Genomic DNA, 13457 nt, shown 5'->3' with positions numbered 1-13457 from the left:
TTGACAGACAGAGATCACAAGTAGGCAGAGAGGCAGGCAGAGAGAGAGGGAGAAGCAGGCTCCCCGCTGAGCAGAGAGCCCGATGCAGGGCTCGATCCCAGGACCCCGAGACCATGACCTGAGCCGAAGGCAGAGGCTTAACCCACTGAGCCACCCAGGCACCCCTATCTATTCATTTTAGAGTAAGAAAGCACAGGGCGCACCTGTGAGCAGGAAGAGGGGCAGAGAAAGAGGGAGAGAAGCAGACTACAGGCAGAGAATGGAGCCCACCGGCTGGATCCCACAACCCTGAGACCATGACCTAAGCCAAAACCAAGAGTCAGGGTGCTTAATCCCTTTGTGGTTTTCTTTTTTTAATAGCCTTCTCCATCTCAGTTCTCCCCTCCCCTCATACCAATGTATTTGTTGAAGAAATCCATTCACTTGCAAGTGGTACCCCATTCAGACTCTTCTTCCCAAATAAGACCAATGCTTTTTTCAGGGTTTTAGGATTCTTGTCTCACAGAGTCAAAGAATGAATGGACAAAAAAGAGTGAAATGAAAATTTATTAAGCGAAGGTGAGAACAGAAAGGAAAGAAAAAAGCTCTCTAGAGTAAAAGGGGTCTCGAATGGGTTGCCACTATGGCCTTTTACTGGCAGTCTTTTATTGAGAACTGACCAGGAAGACTGTGGCCTTGAAAATCTTGTGTGGTCTTGGTTTAAGCAAGGACTGTTGATAATATCCTTAATGGCCTACTTCTTTGAGGTCTGGTCAGTTTCTGTGATTACAATATAGCTGCCAGGGGAAGAAAAAAAAAAAGTACTCTCTAACATTCAGGGCCAGGCAGTCTGATTTGTTCCCTTTCTCTCTGGTTTTGTATGCCTCCGAGTTTCTCCACATGTGGGATTTCTGTGAGCCTGGTCATGTAGGCCCTGTGGGAGCCACCTCAGTGGGGTCAGGGGCCTCCTATCTTTCCTGCCTGGATCTTAACCCTCTCCTTATTCAATGTGACCCATCCCAGGCCCTCCCATGGTCCTTCTTAGTCCTCATTTTACTCCAAGCTCAGCCACATTTGGCATGTTTGATCCTTTGAATTGTCCCAGGACTCAGTTCTCACTTCTTGGTGGGATCTCATCAGGTGATAATAACCAGGTGATATCCAGGCCCTGGCAACACACTCTCCTTTGTCCTCAGGCCCCCCACCCAACACTATCACACATCTTTACTCAATGGCACTTCACTCAATTGCAAAGACTCAGATCTAAAGATGTTTTGCTCTTTTTTTCTCTGATACTACCATACCTGCCTGTTGTATTACTTTCATTTAGAATAAGTAAAAGTCCCAAGCATAACCAATTTTCACCATTCCTACTGCTATGGTCCTAGTCCATGCCATAGGACTGGAAACCGGACTTCTGAAATAGACTTCTAAATGGTCTCCTTGCTCCTACTCTTGTCCTCCCCTAGCCTATTTATCACAGTCTTATAATAGAAGATTATCTTTATTCAGAATTCTCCAAGGTTTTCTATCAAACTTACAATAAAAATCTAATATCCTCACAATGGCCTATATAAGGCCTTAAAAAACCCAGTCCTTGGCTGCTTCCCCAATATAATTTCCCACCATTTTTTTCCATGCTCACTCTTCTCCAGGCCTTATTTCTTTCCCTCAAAATTGCCACCATAACTCTTCCCTCAGGGGCATTGTATTTGCCTGGAACTCTCTTCCACAGATGTTGACATGCCTCACTTTCTCAGTTCATTCCAGTCTCTGATCAAATGTGATCAAATGAGGTCTTTCCTGGTCACTATATAAAATAGTAGTTTCCCTAATCATTCTCCTGGGAGATGCCCCAGTCCCTTTACAATGCAGTATCCTTTCTCCATAGAACTTATATGTGATATAATATTATGAAGTGATATCATATTATGTGATATCATATTATGAAGTATTTTTATTTATTTTTATTGTTTTTCTTACCCATCAAAATACAGGGTTCATGAGGGTAGGGACTTTGTTTCATTCACTGCTACATTCTCAGCACCTAGAACTGGTGGCTGAAATTGGCAGGTACTCAATGGACATTTATTGTATAAGTAACAAAATGAATTCAATCACATTTTCAAATGAATTCACAATGTGACATTGAAGGATAAATCAGTCTATTTAGCCAAAGCCCCATTGTGTGAAATTATATTCCTCTAAATTTTTGCTATTATGCATATACTGGATGAACATCCTGGTACATATCTGTTTATACATAATATCCATTTTTTTTTCCTTGAGATAAAATCCTGGAACTTGAGTTGCTGGACCCATAGGTGCAGTGTTTTCTGGGTAATAGCAGGATCAAGGTTAGAATCTAGAACTCTTAACTCTCAGTCTCGTGTTCTTTACAATAAACTACAAATAAATAATGGTATGAAATTCATATTGTGAAAGAGGCTAGTGAAAATATAGCATGTAATAAATATTTATTTGTGTGGCTATATTTTTAGAATCTGAGTGGAAAGTTTACTCCTTAAAGATGCCTCCTATAGCTTGCAAAGGAATATGTCCATGAAACAAATTGTCTACTGTGCCCAGCACTGTTCTAGAAGGTAAAAAAGACAAAGCCTTGCCTTCTAATGGAGAGACACAGAGCAACATGGAAACAAGTAAGAATTTCAGATAGTGATAGGGATATGGAGGGAAAAGATAACATAAAATAATGTGATAATTATGTGGTTTGGGGGTAGCTACTTTATTGAGGATGATCAGGGAAACCTCTCCCCCGGGTGACTTTGGAGATAGGACATGAACAAGGAGACAACCATGCAAAGACCTGGAAGATAGCAAGTGCAAAGAGCCCAAGACTGCCATGATCTTCCCAAGTTACAGAGACAGAGGGGGCCTACGTTCTCTCTAACGATTGAGCGAAGAAGAGTGGTAGATGAAGGGCAGAAATAGGCGGGGTCTGTGGTAACTGGAGTCTTACCTCAGCACATCATAAAAGACATCAGTATTTATCATTTGAGTCTAAATGGTAGCAGAAATATTTTTTAAGATTAGTTTACTGAGGAATAATTTACATACAATAAAATTAACTTCAGGTTAATTTCAGTTCAATCAGCTTGATGAATACATACTGTCCTAGAACAACCACCACCAGAATTAAGATATAAAATACTTGTATCACCCCAAGCAATTCTTCTTGTGCAACTTTTGTATGCAGCCCCGTCCCTACACTCCCAGCCCCTAGTAACCACTGATCTGATTCTGTTCGTATGGCGTTGCCTTTTCCAGAATGTCATATAAATGAAATCATACAATATGTGGACATTTCACGTAGCATAAAAACCTTTGAGGTTCATCAGTGTTGTTGAATGTATCAATAGTTTATTCCTTTTTACAGACAAGGAGTAATTCCACTGTGTGGATGCACCAAAATTCATTTCTTCGATCACCAGTTGATGGACGTTTGGGTTATTTCCTATAAACATTCATATACACGTATGTTTTCATTTCTTTTGAAAAACTACATAAGAATGGGATTGCTGAGTCTTATAATAATTAAATACTTAACTATGTAAGTGTCAAGCAGTTTTCTAAAAGAGGCTGTATCATTTTTCATTTCTATTAGCAGACCATGAGACTTGTGGTTTCTTGGCATTTTCAACCACCCTTGCCATTTTCCTTTTACTTTTTAAGAGCTATGTAGTGCTTTCGTTTGCATTTTCCTGTTGAATATCTTTTGTGTACTGATTTGCCATATGTAGCTTCTTTGGTGAACTATCGGTTCAAATTTTTTGCCCATTTTTTTAACGGGCTTTTTTGTTTTCTCAATATTCCGTTGTAAGACTGCAGGTGCACTCACATACCCAGGATGTAAATCCTTTATCAGATATGGGCTCTGTAAATATTTCCTCCCAGTCTGTAGCTAATCTTTTCATTTCTTTAGCAGTATCTTTCAAAGAGCAGACATTTTTAGTTTTGATAAAGTCCTATTTGTCTATCGTTTTTCTTTTTATGGTTTATATTTTTTGTATGCTATCCAAGAAATCTTTGCCTAACCTGAAATCACAAAGATTTTTCCCATGTTTTCTTTCTTTCCTTCTTCTTTCTTAAAAAATATTTTATTTATTTATTTGTCAGAGAGAGAGGGCGAGCAAAAGCAGGGGGAGTGGCAGGCAGAGGGAGACTCAGGCTCCTCGCTGAGTGTGGAGCCCAATGCAGGACCTGATCCGAGGATCCTGGGAATATGACCCAAGCAGATTTTGATTTTGTTGGTCTTACTACCTCCATCATTGTTAGAGTTCATAAATAAAAATCTCTGAGGTCGTATTAGTCAATTACATTGTATCTCTGCTTGTTAGGCCCAGACAGAAAAATGGAGGCTGGAAAATTAAATTTTTCATCTCCAGGCCCTGTTTCTTCCTGTCATCTGATTTTTATCAGCTCACATATTATTGTTTAAACAATGCACTTTAGGTGAGAGTCATGGCTAATGTATTGCTCCCCCACAGTTTGCTGTATAGTTTCAATTTTTTTAAAGATTTTATTTATTTATTTGACAGAGAGAAATCATAAGTAGGCAGAGAGGCAGGCAGAGAGAGAGAGGAGGAAGCAGGCTCCTTGCCAAGCAGAGTGCCCGATGTGGGGCTCGATCCCAGGACCCTGAGATCATGACCTGAGCCGAAGGCAGAGGCTTAACCCACTGAGCCACCCAGGCGCCCTAGTTTCAATTTGTAATTACCATTTTCATGTTATTGGTACTACAGACCTTATCTTAACAACAATCTCAATAACCCAGACCTGCCTTCGGCAAATAGGGAGGATGCCTGCATTTTGCTTTTCTTGCTACACCTTTCCATGGCAGCAGGGGGCAGCAGTAACCCTAGCATTTGGGAAGATCTCCAGTTTATACTTTTTTACAACAGCAAGATCTGTGTTCCACATAGGAGGTCCCACTGAAGGACAATTTCAGTTAGCTCTCGCAAGCTAAAGAAATTAAAAAGGGTTTAGAATCCTACAAAAAGGCAGGAAAGCCCTTTTGGATGGTTTGTTGTAGCTGTTACTATGGTTAAAGTCCACATTTACATTATGATGTGGAATTTCACCAAAGACAAGGTAACCTTGCCATTATTGTAACTGTTTTGGAATCATCACAAAATCTACCCATTTCACTGGTTGCTTTATTTATTTCCTACAAATTCCCCAAAGAATCTGGGCTATATCCTACCCATTTAAGGTAATTCTTTGAGGTCTATCTCAAATGTGACCTTCTCCAAAGGGTTTCTCAGGTTCACCCAAATAAAAATGACCTCTATACCCTGTTATAGCCTCTCTTCTGTGCTCACAGCACCTCTCTTCCTTAAGTTGCAATTATCCACCTGCTTTATTTATGTGGCAAGAGCTCAGTTCCTGATTTATCTTGCATCAGCTCTGACATTCCCAGCATTGCCTCCCACATAGCCAGGGCTAAATATATTTTTGTTGAAAAATGGATATTGAACAAAAGCAAAAGAAAGAAGAAAAACTCCATGTCTTCCGAATGGCAAGTGTGTACAATGTGAGCTGCCTGCCTTTGATATGACTTCACATCAACACTGGGCCTAGGGTCAGGTGTGAGGCACTTGCCTCAGATGCAAAATTAAGGAGGGGGAGCAAATCAGTAATCAAGATAAATATTATTTAAATGCAATACTTTAAAGATAAATATTAAGAGGAAAAAATCCATCCATGATGGATAAACTATTATAATTTTAAATAAAGACAGGATCAGTAGTTCACATACTGTCATTTAAAGAGGAGAGATCCTTCCGGGGGACTCTATCATTCAAAGATTGGAATCATTTTCCTGAAAGCATCCTCTTAGGCAGATTTTTAGACTTTAATGATGCATTTGTGTTCTAAAAAATGTGTTCATTCACCAAAATATATTGCTTATCTACAGAAGCCAGCTACCATCCTAGGGGCTGCGGATAACGTGGCCCAACCCACTGCAAGCCCAGAAGATATTTCTCCGCAGTTATCTGAGAAGGTCTTTGTCCACTTGGTTCCACCTATTTCAGGTCCAAAATGGACTTCTCTTAGAACTTTGGGCCTCCAAAGGGTGGAGAGAGAGCTTTTATGAATTTGGACTCACATCTTCTCTTTTACCCTGTATATACTGACTCTAGCCGTTGTGGTTTATACAGGATTTGGCTATCTTCCTTCTGAATCTATTTTCCTTTGTCCCTTTATCATTTTTCTCCAGCTCTGACACCTGAGTCCCAATCTGTTCTTCAGCACATGTTAACCTGGGCTGAGGAACCCTCCAATTTAATCGGAGTTGAGCAGAATGAAGAAAGCTCTGGTCTGAGAGTCAAAAGGACCATAGTTCAACCAGTCTTGTAGGTAACCTCAGGCAAGCCAATAATCTCTTCTCAGCAGAATGAGAATCTTAGGCAGAGTCAGTAGCCTCTAAGTCATGGAAATGCCTTCCAGGTATCTACTGAGGCAAAGGAGAGCCTAACTGGTAGATCTTTAGCCTGATCACTCTATCCCTACCTTCAGCCAGAACACCTATACCTTCATCTCTTTGTTTACTAGATTCCATTGAAGATTTCATGTAAAAGAATTTTTAAAGGTCAAACTGAACCAAAAGTTTGGAAATCACTGAATCACATGGTTTCTAAGTTTTTAAAAGATTTGACATCGAGGGGCACCTGGGTAGCTCAGTGGGTTAAATCCTCTGCCTTTGGCTTGGGTCGTGATCCCGGGGTCCTGGGATCGAGCCCCGCATTGGGCTTTCTGCTCAGCAGGGAGCCTGCTTCCCCCTCTCTCTCTGCCTACCTCTCTGCCTACTTGTGATCTCTGCTTGTCTAATAAATAAATAAAATCTTAAAAAAAAAAGATTTGACATCGATTATTTCTATTGGTATCCCTCTTTGTATGTATCATTGAATATATACACCTCAGAGATAGCAATCTCACACATTTCAAAGCTCATGTGAAGATTCACATCCAATGGGGGAAAAAAAGCTTTTCCTCCCAGCGTTCAGGAGAAAGTTCCATAATTCCATAACAGAAAAGCTCTGTAAGCACAACTTTTATATAGACTCTATTTTTTAGAGCTTTCAGTTTCAAAGTTTTACAGTTTGGGGCTCATAGCAAAAAGTGGAGTAGAAAATGTAGAACTCCTGTACAACCCCTTCCCCCAACTACTCATAGCCTTCCCTACCATCAACATTCCCCACCAGACTGGTGCATCTGTTACAGCTGATGAACCAACATTGATACATCGTTATTACACAATGTCCATAGCTTACATTGTGGTTCATTCTTGGTGCTAAATATCTATGGGTCTTGACAAATATGTAATGATATGAATCCACCATTAGAGTATCATATGTAAGTTCTACTGCCCTAAAAATTCCCTGGACTTAACCTGTTTATCTCTCCCTTCCTCTGAACACTGACATCCACTAATCTTCTTACTGTTTCCATAGTTTTGCCCTTTCCAGGGTGCATACAGTATGTAGACTTTTTAGATTGGCTTCTTTCACTTAGTAATATGCATTTCAGTTTCCTTGATGTCTTTTCATAGTTTGATAACTCATTTCCTTCTACTGCTGAATAACATCCCGTTGTTTGGATGTACCACAGTTTATTTATCGTAACGCTTACCTACTGAAGAACATCTTGGTTGCTTCGAAGTTTAGACCCTTATGAATAAAGCTGCTATCCAGGTGCAGGTTTGTGTGGAGTTGTCAACACCTTTGGGTAAGTACCAAGGAGCCCAATTGCTGGATCATATGATAAGAGTGTGTTTAGTTTTGTAAAATAACCACCACTGTCTTCCAAAGTGGCTGTTCCATTGTACATTCCCACCAGCAGTGAGTAAATTCCTGTTTCTCCACATCCTCACCAGCACTAGGAGTATCAGTGTTTTGGATTTGGGTAATTTTAATAGGTGTATTGTGGTGTCACATTGTTTTACTCTGCACTTCCCTGATGACATATGATGTGGAGCCTTTTTTTTTTTATGTTTATTTGCCATGTGTGAATCTTCTTTGGTGAGAAATATGATTGGTTTTGTATTCTGCAAACTTGACCTCACTTTTTATTTTTTATTATTATTTTTATTTCTTTTTTATCACCTACTTTTTAGAACTTTTTTGTAGATTGCTTGGGATTTTCAACGCACATAGTCATAAATTCTGCAAACGAGGGCAGTTTTATTTTTTTTTCCTTCCTGATCCATATGCCTTTTACTTTCTGCCTATTGCACTGTTTAAAACTCATTTTTGTGTTATGTTAGCAGACTTTATGTCTCATTTAAACTTCTTTTAATAAGCTTCTTCTGACACTACTCCCGCAAGGAAATGGGGGTGGGAGAAGGACACCATGTTGTTACTAGTGTAGAAGTCCAGATATCCCAATTGGCCTCAGTTCATATAGCAGAGTTTAGAGGTGAGATATCTGGCCTGGTGAGATATCCAGCTCCCTGCGTGGTCTCTAGTTACATGGGGATACATGAGGAGGAGCTTCATTACCAGCTGGCTGGATAAAAGCCCTAGTTCCTTACTTGCCATTCTCTGACACCACCCAATTGGGTGTATGGGATGCCTTATTAGTCTAGACTCCCCACTTGACCCTTGCTTGCATGGATAGTGTAATGTGTAATGTGCTGTGGGAGTTAGGGAGCATGGTTTTTTCTGTGGTGTTTAGCTGGGCTAGTTCTTGTCTAAAAGCTTTCTTCTTCTTCTTCTTCTTTTGAAAGCTTTATGTCTTTCTTGCCTGCTCCTTTACTTGTCTCTTGGTAGAGAGATAAAGCTTTTGTTGGAACTTTTTCTTTTTTCTAGGATTGCCAGCTTCTTCTGCAGCTCCAAGTCTGGAATGTATAAGGCAAAAAGAAAATCCAAGGAACTCATCACCATGTTGTTCCTCATTACCTACAATTCCTGGCTGATCTGTCTTCTTCTCTCCATCTTTCAGAATCTTCTAATAGATCTTTAGTCATATTAACAATGAGAGGAATAGAGAAAAATACGTCTACTCTATCTTTTTGGAAGCATAAGTCTGACTGGTCCATTTTGGGGTAAGCAATGAATTATCAAGGCAATCAGTGGGGGTGTTTCCTTCATTTCATATCTACATGTTCTAAAATTTATAAAATAGATACAATTTTGCAATAAAGAAATGTATTTCATTTTTAAATGATTTAAACTCAAAGCTGTGTAGAGAATGTAGCATACCCTTATTGGCTATCACCAACTATTTTCACAAGGTTCATGGAATCAGGGAAGGTGATCACAGCACATTACACTGACACAACATCACAAGTTGTGTTCTCCAAGAAGCAGATTTTGAGATGGCGTTCGTGAGAGGGATGTTAAGGAGCGCCCCCTAGGACTAGCACGTGTGTAAGAGAAGGACGCAAACAGGAGTGCCCTCAGGGCAAAGCCAAGCTGTGATGCCTGTTCCAGGGGGAGCTCTTGAACTAGAACAGCCCTTGAGAGTTGGTCTGTTGGAATAAGGTGGTCGTATCTTCGCACTCCACATTAATCCATTCTTATTGTGTGCTCTGGGAAGTTTTACCTTGGGTGAGGGAGTTCTCTGAAGCAGAAGCAATTTCCAGACTCACTGCCAGCTTAAGGCTGTCCACGGGCAGCACTCCCAGCTGTGGCTTCAAGTCCTTCCTTGAAGGAATGACTACCCCACATGGCTATTTCAAATGGAAATGTATCTTTTAAAACATCCCCTCCAATCTCGTCATTTTATGGGTCCTGTGGCAAAAGACAGGAAATGACGTAAGGTCTCATATCAACAAACTCTTCCCCAAATATTTCTCTTCACAGCAACCACAGTGCCCTTTACAAAGTGCAAATTTGATCAAGCTACCCCTTTATTTGAAACATTTCAGGGGCGCTTGTGGCTCAGTCTGTGAAGTGTTTGATTCTTGGTTTTGGCTCAGGTCATGATCTCATGGGTCGTGGGATCCAGCCCTGAATCGGGCTCCATGGTCAGCACAGAATCAGCTCAAAGATTCTCTCCCTTTGTCTTTCCCCCAACTTGTACAGGTGTGGGTGTACACTCTCTCAAATAAATAAATAAATCTTTAAAGATAAATAAATATAACATTTCAGTGGCTTCCATTACTCTAAGTTCAGAAGTTAAAGTCCTTTAGATGACCTCAAAGCCTTGTGTGGCCCATCCTGTTGCATCGTTTCCCATCACTTTCACATCAATCTTGACACTTCCCTCAATATTTTGAGGCACCTTGCTTCTTCTCACCAGAGCACATCCTGTGTCTGAAGGACTCCATTCGAGCTCAGCAACACCATGAATGACCTTATTGTGCTGCTGGCCAAAGATCCCTTTTTCATCTTTTGTGCATGTGCCAGACTTTATGTTTGGGATGCTGGTTAGTAATCAACCAACCACTGCTTCGTTGCACTTACAGCGGCAGAATTGCTACCATGGTGACGAATATTGCTGTCAAAAATATTGACTTTATCTGATAGGGTATATTGACTTGATGCCTCAATTGATATCTCCCTCAGGAGGAAGAGGTACTTGCTTTGAAATACCTACGAATTTATGCATGAGTCTCTCGACTGTCAAGATAGAAAAGGAAGTGCAGAGAAAGTGCCTGGCAGAGCACATTGTAGTGTGCAAGTTCCCACCTCCATTTTACTTTGGTGACATTTGTGTAAGTCATAGGTGTGCTTAGATAACACCATGCATGGTGAACAAACAAGATTTGAATTAAAGAAGGCCTTTGAGATATGGAAGTAGGAATGCACAGAACAAGACTAAGAGAAGAACAAAAGACAAAGCCATGGTCTATATAATCATGCAGTTAAGGCATCTGTATCTTCAATAATTCAATCTCTGGCATAGCATAAATTTGGGACTCTGAGTCACAGGCTTTGGAATGAGTACCCTTTCTTTCTCCCCTGTACCACATCGCCTCTCACATTCCCAGAAGATTTCTCCAAAGCCCCTGTCAGGTCTTTGAAGACATGCCTCTTTATCTCTCCTACTTATCCAAGGACACTATAATCCCCAGCATCTATTGATCTTTGTATATCGGAAATCACAAGGTGGGATTTTCCAGCCACCCACCGGAGCAACTGAGGAGGACTTCCCCCTGATACTCCCAAGTTACCACCTCTTCCAGAGAGTACCTCATTTCTCACCTCCCCCACCTCTGCCACACAAATGTGCTCTACAGAGGAAGTCCCCAGGTTTTACTGGAAACCCAACTTCCATCCTAGCAGACACTATTGTCAGAGAGAATGAGAAAAGAATTGCAAGGCTGCGAGGATGACCTCCAGGCTCATACAAACACACCGGTTCTCAGAATCCTTTCTCTCAAAACCAACCTTTATCATCTGTTAACAGTTCAATGGTTTTCATAGACTTGTAAAACTTATTTATAACATTTTTTTAAATTGAAAAGACAATATTATTTCTTTTTTTTAATTTTTTAAAATTTATTTGATAGAGAGAGAGAGAAAGAGCACAAGCAGGGAGAGTGGGAGGCAGAGCTGGAGGCAGAGGGAGATGCAGACTCCCCACTGAGCAGGGAGCCTGATAAGGGACTCAGAACCCTGGGATCATGACTTGAATTGAAGGGAGATGCTTAATAGCACCCTATTTCTTTTTTACAATAGGCATTTTTAAAATTTATAAAATTTATCATCTCATTCTGAATGTAGTATGACTTTTTATCTTTGGAATTATTTTCCACATGCATATGTAATAGTTCGTTTGTACACAGCACTTTTGATTATTCTATTATTTTTTAACAATATAGCTATACCTTTTCTATGTTCCTGATTTCTGAGTATTTATATCACTTAGATTTTTTTTAAAAGATTTTATTTATTTATTTGTCAGAGTTAGAGCACAAGCAAGGGGAGCAGCAGGCAGAGCAGGCAGAGGGAAAAGCAGGCTTCCTGCTGAGCAGGGAGCCTGACTCGGGACTTGATCCCAGGACCCTGGGATCATAACCTGAACCAAAGGCAGACACTGAATGACTGAGCCACCCAGGTGTCCCTATCACTTAGATTTTTATTTTATACTGACTGGAAGATATCTTTCAAACATAGATCTTTTAACATTTACCTCTCTTATGCATATATTAATAGGAAAATGTAAGTGAAATTTGTCAAGGTATTTCTAAGTGGTGACTGCCACCAGACTGACAACAATTTAAAAACCATCCTCATTTCAGGGATGTTAAAATTTAAAACAAAGATTCCTTAACAAATTAGCGTGGATACAGTCCTTTCCTTCATGGAACAATCCCCACTTTGTTGAAGTTCTTTGTACCTTCCAGATCATCCCTCTTGGCTTTCCACACTATAGATATCCACTATACTGAATGTTGTGTTACTGTTTTCTCGTTTTTCTCTACACTTTTAGTATGTACCCCCAAACATGTTGTTTGACCTTGTTTTTGAAGTGTTCTGTAAATGGAATATATCCTATGTATTTTTCTATTCCTTCTATTATTCAATATTATGTGAGATTCATCCAAGCTAACATGAAGAGCTACTATTCCTTTTCACTGTTATCTAATATGCACTGTAGTCATATACCACAATTTATCAGTCCTCCTGTTTGATAAACATTTGTGCTGTTTCCAGAGTTTTGCTATTACAAATTGTTTTACTGTAAGCATTCTTCTAGTTGTCTCCTGGTAAGCACATTTGAGAGTTTCTCTAAAGTATATAGCTGGGAGGAAGAGCCGTTAATATTGGATCCGGAGTAAGCAAACCTTTTCTGTAAAGTGCCGGATAGTAAATACTCTAGACTTTGTAGGTCTAAAGGTCTCTATTGTAACTATTCAAATCTGCCACTTTAATGAGAGAGTAGCCATAGACAATATATAGATGAATGCCTGTGGCTATGTTGCCATAAGACTGTTTACAAAACCACACAGTTGGCAAGATTTGGCTCTCTGGCTGCCAATTCCTGATCTAGATGATAAACTCCTCATTCTGATCATCTACAAATGTGGCTATTTATCTCCTTTACCTCCTGATTATTCCGAGGAGACACGAGTCCTGTCTTTAGTCTGTGGACTGGACTGAAAGTCCATGTTTCAGGGACCTTTGGAGAAGAGAAAGAAGAACATGGGAACATGCCACTGGTGGTGCTTTCCAGGCTATAGTCTGCGACTTGTAGACATGGTCTTGGGGAAAACAAAGGCAGAGAGGAGTGGACGCACAGCATGGTACTCATACTGGATCTGCCAGTCATGGGTAGAAGGAGAGGTTCTGTTTGACTGGAGGCTGGGGTCTCAGGCTGCAGCCTGGGTCACATCACAGGAGCCACTGTGAGGTCACTACCAGGCTAGGGGATATAGACATGCAAACGAGACAGCATTTCTTTTGGAGTTGCATGATTTCCTTTATTAGAGAAAGCGAAAATGGGCTCTCTAGGGATACTTCCCTGAGGCTGGATCTCCACTGTGAGCTTCCTGCCCGGGCTCCTAT

Source organism: Enhydra lutris, unplaced genomic scaffold (genome assembly GCF_002288905.1).
Source record: "Enhydra lutris kenyoni isolate GAN:26980312 unplaced genomic scaffold, ASM228890v2 scaffoldscaffold5, whole genome shotgun sequence".
Lineage (NCBI taxonomy): Eukaryota > Metazoa > Chordata > Mammalia > Carnivora > Mustelidae > Enhydra > Enhydra lutris.
This window is presented reverse-complemented; position numbering follows the sequence as displayed.